The sequence below is a fragment of the Ruditapes philippinarum genome, unplaced genomic scaffold, assembly GCF_026571515.1.
Source record: "Ruditapes philippinarum isolate M1 unplaced genomic scaffold, ASM2657151v2 ctg7845_1_1_1_1, whole genome shotgun sequence".
Classification (NCBI taxonomy): domain Eukaryota; kingdom Metazoa; phylum Mollusca; class Bivalvia; order Venerida; family Veneridae; genus Ruditapes; species Ruditapes philippinarum.
This window is the reverse complement of record NW_026861193.1, coordinates 30,387-41,263: the sequence shown is the minus strand read 5'-3', so window position 1 is coordinate 41,263 and position 10,877 is coordinate 30,387. Positions and strand designations below refer to the sequence as shown.

The 10,877-nt window shown below is 32.8% G+C and overlaps 1 long non-coding RNA gene across 1 annotated transcript; it reads left to right on the top strand.

Annotated features, from left to right (window-relative positions):
* Positions 1 to 3,991: 3,991 nt before the first annotated feature.
* On the top strand, positions 3,992 to 6,454 carry LOC132714816 (uncharacterized). The gene is made up of 2 exons (XR_009623609.1): positions 3,992 to 4,304; positions 6,060 to 6,454. It is a non-coding gene; the product is annotated as an uncharacterized LOC132714816 (long non-coding RNA).
* The last annotated feature ends 4,423 nt before the right edge of the window (positions 6,455 to 10,877 follow it).

Genomic DNA, 10,877 nt, shown 5'->3' with positions numbered 1-10,877 from the left:
TACTGTACAGAACGCTGCCTTAGAAAGTGAGCGATAGTGAAACATTCGACCGATGCGCAGGAGAAGAGTTTCCGTGCAGAATGGATCACTTGCAAAATTCAGATAATATATATTATTACTGGAATATATGTAAATGCTATAACTGTACATTGACCAATTATATATGTAGACATAATGCTCGGCCAAGGCCCATTTATACATGTACAGTACGTATAGCAAAGAAGGAGTATTGAGGAATTTACTATGTAATTTTTAAATAAATGATGTAACTGGGTACCCGAAGCCTGTTATGTATTTTACTTTTAGTCTTACATACTTAATAATTTGTCTTCACGAGAACTGATCCAAGTTAGGATTTTTTTCCATTTTAAAGCTTCCTAGTCTATTATATTTTCTTGAGTAATATATGGGATTCGAATAGCCCACAAATCGGACTCTCTAATAGTATTTTAGCAAACTCTACACTCCACCTTTCTAAGTACATGTTTACATGCATGTACATGTTAGCTCTTATGGTTCCGGAATTTCATTCACCACAAGCATTATCAGGTGATAGTTTATGATCATAAAAAATTACTGTCACTTGTAAAACAATTTGGTAGAGTATATACAGCATGTATATATTTGATACAAGAAATCATTTGAATTTTGAGTATAGGCCTATCGTTGTAACAGAATGTCAGAGATGTAGATGTTATCTATGTCTCTGAAAATATCAAATACTAATAATAGTGTTCTTGATTTTGATAGATTCTTTCAAATATTAAGTTCATAAGTATGATTTAGAACATGTTATCTCCTGTAAATGCAGGTTGGTTTGGTTTAAACATATTTATTTAAGCTCGATTGCGAAACAAGTTCTTGCAATTTAAATTAATCATTTTCGAGTCCGCTTCTTGCAACAAGTACTGGGGTCATATGAAGAAACATATGGTCGTGTCCCGATTGGGGTTATACAACAAACAGATGCACATACATTTAGTATTAAGTTGTAGGAATTCAAGAAATTATAGCCTTCACACATTATGGTTTACTTGTACATTTTATCCTAAATGTACAGTCTGATGAGGCGGAATGTTAATTTATGACCAGGATGTTATTTGCTCCACAACTGCAACATTTTGTCGTTATATGTAAAACATATTAGCCGCGTACTTCCAATAGCAATGTATGCAAAAAAAACTGTTTTCAAAATATCCATACGCTGAAAAAAATCACCTTTGTCAGATACAACAGTTATATAGTTTATATCTTTGGTATCTATACTTCTATAATAAAACACATGTCACTTTTATTTATTACATAATTAATAGACTGAAATGTAACTTTATTTCTGTATCGTGTCAATACGCATAGGCCTGTGATTCACCTGAATTCAGAGAAGTATATATGTATTATAGAGCAGTTTGAAAAAAGCATTGCTTCTGTTAATGGTTTTTAATTGCGTACCAACTGCACCCAGGCTCCATTTAAAATAAGTGAGTGAAAATTTAAAAAGAACAATATCATGGTCCAGAAAAAACTTTCAGTTGCAATTTAAATGTTCGGGTTGGTCTTTTTTCTCATTCTATCAATTATTTACCTACCTAGGTCGATGTGCCCTTCTATCTAGTTCAATTATCTAAAAAGTGTATATTATAATAAATATGTTATTGCAATTCGGTCATGCATTCAATACGGCCCAGAAATAACTTTGAGTGTATATGTATCGGTTGTGAGGTTGGACTCATTTTTTAATTTTATCAATTATTTACATACCTAGGTCAATTTGCCTTACTATCTAGTTCGATGATCTAAAAAGGGTATATTAATAGTATTTAATTGCAATTCGGACATGCATTTCAATATAACTCCAATACAGCCCTGAAATAACCTTGAGTGCATATGTATCGGTTGTGATTTAAATGTCTCGGGTTGGACACATATTTCATTTAATCAATTATTTCATAACCAGGTGCATATGCACCACTATCAATTTCACCGATCTAAAAAGGGTATATTTATAATATTTAATTGCAATTCGGTCATGCATTTAAAAAGAACTCCAATATGGCCCAGAAATAACTTTAAGTGCACAAGTATATCAGTTTTGATTGGGCTGATTTTTATGTAATCAATCATGCACTTATTAATCTGCATGTTTGCATAACAAATTGCATTTGTATTTGAAATTTTAATGATTCTAAGTAATTATTATAATATTTGATTGCAATTCGGTCATGCAACACCGTGTATATCCGTGAGGCAAGAATATGAAAATAACGCAGGAATTGTGTATTCAGTAACGCCAAATCTTTGCAGTATATATGTCCATCACGAGCAACACGTGTCGTAGGGGCTATTATATCTTATAGTAAATCAAATTGAAATAAATGAATTAAGCATAAGGCTGCTAAGACATTCTCATTCAAAAAATTCCAGGAAAATCTTTGCTTTTTAAGACCATTCTTGAGAATGACAACATTGCTACCATATGGATGACTATTTTTTTTGTTTCGTCCATATTTTCAATACAATAACGTATACATATATTATTATTTTTTGATATTCGGTATTATATCCGAGACATTTGCCAAACAACTTGTGTTATATAATTCATAATAAGCAGACAACATATGACAGAGCCACATAATTATAAAGACGTAACGCTGATTTTGTGAATGATGTACCGAGGTAGCGCTTGTAACTTCATAAAAAGTGCCTGAATCACATTTTTTCTGCTTCCTTTGAGTGTAACATAATATTAGTAGATCGTCAAATGTCTTAGATTGCATGTTCTTGCATATCAGAAAAAAGGACTATTGACTGCTTACACCAGTGCTAAAAAATCTTTCTTGCATATAAGACAGGATTATCTACTGGATACCCAACTGTTTACACAGGTGCTAGAAAACCCTGCGTTAGACAAGTCGCGTGCTTAAAATGATGTCGTTCCTGCGCACCATTCATGAATGAATTGGATTTCTTAGAATGAAGGTGTTATGAATAAGATGTAAATCCATACGCTTTTATAAAGAAAAAAATGCTTACTGAGAATATTGGTTTCCGAAATATGATAAATATGGAATCTACAAGAAAAAGGACCAAACACCGGCAGTCGTAACATACCGGAATATGTAGCTCTCATGTAGAAGCCAAATAACTGTTTTTACAGAACTCGCATTTGGAAAAGCCTCGGCTATCATATATAATAACTCCGAAATCTGACGGAAAGGGCCGAGTAGTTGCGTTTAGCAGAACTCGTTACCGCCGTAAGCAAGATATTCCGGTCTATACCGGCAGCCGGTGATAAGGCGTAGTGTAAATACAATGTGCAGTTGTTGGTTTTTAGCAATAATTGGCAGGGAGTCCTCTTCAGAAGCGCATCCAATCGCTCCGACAGCAAGCCTATCCTTTTCCAATACAAGGAATTTGCCTCCATTTATATTCCAAATTAATTTCGGTGCCTTTTTTGTATTGAGTAAAAGAATTACATGTATATGATTAAATTGCGTTTTATATACATGTAAAGGTAAAAGTGTGGGTCATACAAAGCTATAGCTCAGTGAACGTGTACCCTAGCTGAAGCACTAGTTCAAACATGTTCACGTCCACGCAGGGCTAAACCTAAGAAAACACCTGCTGTTGGTTTATGTAGACTTACTCATTGGTCGATTCGTAGAACGAAGCTGGACTTTATTTAGGACGACACCGGACAAGCGTGCGTTCATACAAGGCGGTGTAAGATTTTTCGGAGTGTAGTTGCATATAAACATGTTGACATGGTATATGGTTAATTTTATTCTTCAAGTTACATACTGTGTTATTTCCTTTTCATTTGTTCCCTGTCAGTATTTTCTATATTTACATTTTGCATTTTCTAACATGCATTTCGTTAGCAAGAGTTGTTAATTGACTATAACAGTTAGGGCATGCATTTTGTTAATAATTAAGGTACTTTTACGTCTATGTAAAAATCGGTCAAAGTGGTTATGCATTATGAATGTGTGACAAGGAGAGCCAAATAAATATGCATTATATTGTTATTACCCCTCTGGATATTCCAAAAGCCCTGTTTACTGTCCCTAAAGAAATAAATAATTGCTAAACGTTCTATTAGGCACCAACCAAAATACTATATATACCGGTAAAAAACCTAGGTAGGTAGACTCATCTGAAGATTAAGACAAGGTTTTGCTACTACGACTTTCTTTTTTTCAAAATGAAAATGAAGGTGTGTTTCGTGCTTTTGCTGGCAATAACGCAATTACTTGCAGAACCAGGGCAGTTTAAAGCTCAGGACGACTTCAAGGCAGTACCCAAAGGTAGGAAATTTTCAGCTTTATTCATTTCAGTTCCTAGTTTGTTTAGTGTGAGCTTTATGTTTATGATAATGGCAGAACAGTACTGTTGAACAGGTAATTTAAACTGGTGGACGAAGACCATCAATTCTCTTTAGTTCAGACACGTCTGTTTTCGGTTTGACTTCCTGTACAATTAACAGGGAAGGACTAAATATGTGAAGACTTTTCATTGGTCATTTTTAAATTACAAACTGTTGAATTTTCTACCCGGTTTTAGCTAAAAACCAACCGTACTCGTTTAAACGGATAAGCGTGACACTTCTAGTTCTAACCATTCTAAAATAAAATTTTAAGGATAGCTCTATGATAAAATGTAATGGATAGTTTTGTCACTATAAAATAAAATGTAAAGAATAGTTCTAAAATAAAATTTGCAGGAATTAAGATAGTGCTTTTAGGTTAATTTATAAATGATTACAAAATTTATAAAGTCAAACGGAAAACAAGTAAAAAAAATCATCTTAAATAGAAGTTGTTCTTCTTTGAAAAATCACCAATATCAATATAATTTAATTTGAATATTTATAAAATGGGTAGTTTCTTAATAGCTTCAAGAAATAATAAAAATAATAAAAAATCATGTCATTGTTTTGCAAGCATTGCTAACAGAACTTTATATTATCTTTATGTTTTACTATTACCACGGTACATGTTCCTCCTTGTTAATTTGTGTCATAATCAGTAGAGATAATACAAAAGCAAAACTTTGATTGATAATGTCTGGCAGAGCCAGACGTCTTTATTGTCTAAGAATATACTTCTTTTTGTACTGAAAACTTAAAAATAACATACTTTTGCATGTTTAAGAGTTATACTTCGGTCGCGTGTCTTGATAACAGTTAGTTTGTGATATATTGTTTTTATCATTGAGTGATTTGTGGTACGGAATATCATATAAGAATTAGACCAATAACTATTTTCTCTTTCTGTTCAGTCTATCTTACTTTCAAATATACTTATACCAACACAAACTTAAAATGTATAAAGCTATATATCTACTTCAAAAATCATAATTTAAATTTTAAAAAAGAATACTTCCAAAATGCTTGTATGAATAAACACGGTAGATAATTGTCTTACAAGCGAATGGCGCATGCACAAAATCATTGCTAAACGGATAAAACCCTACTTAAAACAGCAAATAATATTTTGTTCCGAAACATTTTATTCTGTTTACATACAATATTCATGTGTATTAAATAACAGAGACATTTTCTATGTTACAACTTTTTCGGAAATAAACCATATAATATTGAACCAATATAATTTTACTATTGATAAATTTTATGAAAATATTTCATATATATATAGATTTATACCCTTTAAATAACGTCTCTAATTTATTTAATGGATGGGTCAATGGTAGATATTTCAATATTTCAAATGTAAATAAAAACAAAAGAAATATATATTGTCTGATATATATTTCTTGAAGAAAATGTTGATAATTTATTCTCAATTTAGTTATGTAGATGTGTAACATCGTATCATGCACCCATTAACAAAACAATTTTTTGTATTAACTTGCACTCGTTGTTTGCTATCACTAATGATGATAATAACACTACATGTATATATAATTATTTATTGTACTACAGACCTTCCATTTAGGACCAATTTACTTTTATCATGATCATTTTGAACATGTTTATCACTTCTGATGCATTGCTCAAGTAAGGTTTTCTGCTTTCTAATACTAACATTTCTAATTTGAAGATACGGCGGATGGGGGCAATGCAGGACTGGGCAATGACAACAGTGACGGCTTCAAAGAACCATTTAAACAGGAATTCAAGTTCAAACAAGAAAGAAAGTAGTGCCTCTTATGAAAACGGAAAGATAATTTGAATATATGGGAAAGATGAACTTGTAAAACTTTTAAAGTTTCCTTCTCCTTATTTGTGCTTTTGTATATTGTTTATCTATTGCTTTACTTATTATGTAACAAAACAGATACAGCTTCAAAAACAACAAACAAACAACAGACGGAGCAACCAAATAAAAGAAAACAGAAGTTGTAGGATAACCAGACAAAAATAAGAAAAAAATCACAAAACAATTTCTTTGAATGCATATGCATATTATGTTATTGGAACGATATACTTTTCAAATGATTTACCCGCTTTCTTCATGCTTGTTCTTAGTGATATATTCTCTTAGCAATAAAGTTGCTTACTCTACACTTCAGTGTATTTTTCATAAATTTCTAGTCACAAATGTAATTAGAAATGGGAGACACTCTGAACCAAATCAACATATTTATCAGCTGCACTACATCGGTAGACCCAATGGTAAAGCAGATATTAACTATTTTGTGATAGCCGAGCAATCGCATCTTGTTGGCCCTTTCCTTCAAACTTCGGAAAAAGATAACCCAGGAGTTCCGACTGATAGGCAAATATAAGTTATACCCAATTTTCACAACCCGAGTTATGTTTTAAAATAAATAAACATGTACGTATTCGACGAATAATTTGCCATTATCTTGCATATGGTTATGAAATTGTTTGTGGTTTGCACTATTTTGCTGAATCGGTTGTTTTTAAACTGTTTTCTGAAAACCTTAATGAACTTGTTAATATAACAATACAACAGTTTCCATACATAAAATAAAATAACCGAACGCACAGACAATGAAAATTTTAAATAGATATAAACAAAATAAATTTTAAAGAATATAAAAAAGAGAAATCAACTCAAATGAAAATGGAAAAAAGTGAAACAAACACAATGCATTTTGTGTCGAAATAGTATGTTTTATTCAAGAAAAAGACGACTCAAAGAGAAGAAAATCTCCTAAAAAGTGAAAAATATCATAACATGTATATTATTTCCTGATCAAAGAAAGCAGTTCTGAATGTTTTGGTCCAGACGAAAATCTTGTTCTGTAACAAAGGTTCGCAAAGAACAGACAATTAAAAATAGAAGTCTATTAACTGTAAATGATAAAAAATAAGACGCTTCGGCCTCATGTTTTTATATCAAAACAACGTTTATATGTTAGGATATAATTTCAATAAATCGTATTTTTGTTTTTTTATGCCTATAGATCACGTCTGAAGTGTTCAAGTGGATAGCTAAACTGGTGGCCGAATACCATAAATACTCTTTAACCGAGCAATAGTAGGACCTCTATTTCACCCCTCCCCCCTGCATTAACGTCGCGGTAAAGGCACACGGCAGGTCAATGTCAAGGCGTTTAAATTACCAGAGACGACTGGTTGTTCTGTCGTGAATATCTCGGAAGGGTGACACTAACAAGACCCGTTTTAAGACTGATGCCTGTTCGCTGCCGTCACGGAACATGACAGTATTGTCTTTCCTCCACCAATGAACGAGAACAGGTTAAGGAAGATCGGCATGAAAAAAACTATCCCCGATCAGACTTCTAGAGTGGACCGGCATGGCCGCTGAGATCTCGGACATATGGAATGTCCAGCTTAAAAAAACTACAACCACACATTAGTCGGACATCTCTTCAGACTCATTCCTCTTAATGCAGTTAAATTATCGTTTTACTAGCCTAGCTATAGTATGTTGATGTAAGTCAATTGAAAATATGAAGGTGATAAGAATCTAATATGCCTCGAATCACCCATTTTTAAAATACTACAAAACATATATTTACTCCTTAAGCAGAGAAAAATCTCTAAGGCATATTTTGCCTGTAACAATGTAATAAAAATGTACTTCTATTAATTCTAATGAAAAACGAAGGTGCATATTTTAGTTTTCTCAGACTAATTCATACATGAATGTTTAAAAGGTTGATAACTTAAAATAACATTATGTACATTTTCCGTGATAAACTTGAGCTAAATTTGATATACATATGTATATACATGTATATTTAACTTAACAAAACTGTCTATTGTAAATGGGGATTGCCCAATCATTGATGATGACAAATGTTTTGAGTAAAGTTTTTTTTTAAAAAAAACTTTGTGACATATAAAAGACTGCAGTCTAAAGGACATTTCCGCGAGGTACGTTGGATATTCATTTTTGTTAGTGGAATATAGAATTCAAAACAATTACGGCAAAATGTAAAAAAGTTATCTTGACATTTATGTTTGGTTTTAACATATATACTTAACAAGTCCTTGCAACTTATATTAATCACTTTCGAGTCCACTTCCTGGAACCAACTAGTACTGGTACATATGTAGAATCATGGTTATGAACAGATTAGGGCTCGAACCAATGATCAATGGGTTGAGAAGCAGACACCCTTACCAATAGGCCACCGCTCCCCTTTATGGAATAACTGCACCCGGTATGAGAAAGATATTTTAGAAAAAAATGTATAAGGAAGCCGCGAGAATTGCAAGTGTTTTAATAAGATTAATGTCCATTTAAAAATTATTAAAGAAATAGAATTGGAATCTTTGGCAGACAAAAGACAAGAACAATTCAAAATTTAGTTTCGAATACAAAACAAATATAATGTTTTGCCACAGATATGTTCCCCTTTAGTAGAAAAATGTAATTGATTATCATAGTAGTTTAAGAAATAACATCAAAGTTCTGTGTTACTGTGGCAAGGGGAACCGAACTATGTTCCGTCATCAATACAGTTTTTGAATGAATTACCTATAGATATCAGAGAATCAGACACTTAAGGAAATTTTAAAAGAAAACTCAAAGAAATCTATAAACTTCCCATTGGTACGTCTTTCTTTATATAAAGGATGAGGGGGATAGGCAGTATGGCTTTCTAAATTTCGACAAAAATATTAAGTTTTTTTTCTATAATTATTTTTTTTTTTGGCGAATGATTCAAAGCATGTTTGGTCAGTTTTAAGTTGACTGGTTTGCAACGTATTACAATGTAATATTGCCGGAATTCTTCTCTAGGTTCTGGAACCCGTCCTGTACTGGTGTAGATGCTTTCACAGAATATTGGGATAATAAGTTTGGTTTATTTGTGTCCCCGATTGTTATTATTCACAGAGTAATTAACAAAGTGGCTGTAAATAAAGCTCGAGTGGTCTTAGTTACCCCTTGCTATAAATCTGCTATTTTTTGGCCTTGCCTTTGCCCAAATGGTCATTTTAGGCACGACAGTACTGATTGGTTAGGTTTGTCAACAGAAAAGGACATTTTTGGCAATGCTTCATACGATTTTACACAAGGGAACTAATTAGTACTGATAACAAGAAGTAATGATAAGGAGAGTATTATCCCTTTAGCAGTATTGCTGCCGTATGGCTATTGTAGTTTGCATTGCCAGACTTGCTCATAGCACTAACTGAAGTATCTCACATAAGACGGTATCGTCTTCAGATGTTGTTTAGAATGTAAATGTGTTTATTAGTTGCGCTATATTGTGTATTTTGTATACATTTGTTTTTTCCAGATTCATGCATGATGCTATTGAAGAATTACAAGACATTTTGGCAAAGAAAGTGCACCTACTCCCAGACCTGTTCCGAAGTCACGCGCATATGTAATACAAAAAGCTAAGTAGTGCGTTTTTGCGTTTTCATAAATGGGCTATGAGCAGTGGGCTGGGTAGTAGGGACACTTTACCTGCTAAAACTCTTTATATTTGGCATGTTTATTTCAAACGACTAAAACTCCCAGTCATGTTATTGCTGCCTTCTATGCAATAAAATGGTATCATGAGCAGTCTGATTTAAGATCACCAACAAGGGCCTTTAGATATTGGCATATTAATCAGTGCTTTCAACAGATTGTAGGTAGATAATAATATTAAAAGTTAGCGCATTACTTGTGCTTTATAGTCGCTTTTTCTAGTATGAGTTAGAACATGTTCTCTCCTGTAAATGCAGGTTGGTTTGGTTTGAACATATTTATTTAAGCTCGATTCAAAAACAAGTTCTTGCAACTTATATTAACCATTTTCTAGTCCGATTCCAGGAACCAACCAATACTGGTGTCATATGAAGAAACATGGTCGTGTTCCGGTTGGGGATCGAAAACATGATCTCTGGGATGAGAGACAGACACTTTAACCACTAGGCCACGCTCCCCTTATTGTTGAGTAATTGCTATACAACAAACAGATGCACATACATTTAGTATTGAGTTGTACGAATCTAGCCTTCACACATTTTGATTTACTTATACATCTTATCCTACATGTACAGTCTGATGAGGTCACAAGAAACACCCGGAATGTTAATCAATGACCAGGATATGTTATTCGCTCCACAACTGCAACATTTTGTCGTTATATGTATAACATATTAGCCGCAGACGTCCGATAGCAATGGATGCAAAAAATCCCCGTTTTTAAAATATCCGTACGATATAATAGTTATATAGTTTATATCTTAAGTATCTATGCTTCTATAATAAAACACGTGTCACTTTTATTTATTTCATAATTAATAGACTGAAATGTAAATTTATTTCTGTATCATTTCAATATGCATAGGCCTGTGCTTCACCTGAATTCAGAGAAATATATATGCATTATAGAGCAGTTCGAAAAATGCATTGCTTTTGTTAATGGTTTTTAATTGCGTACCAACTGCACCCAGGCTCCATTTAAAATAAGTGAGTGAA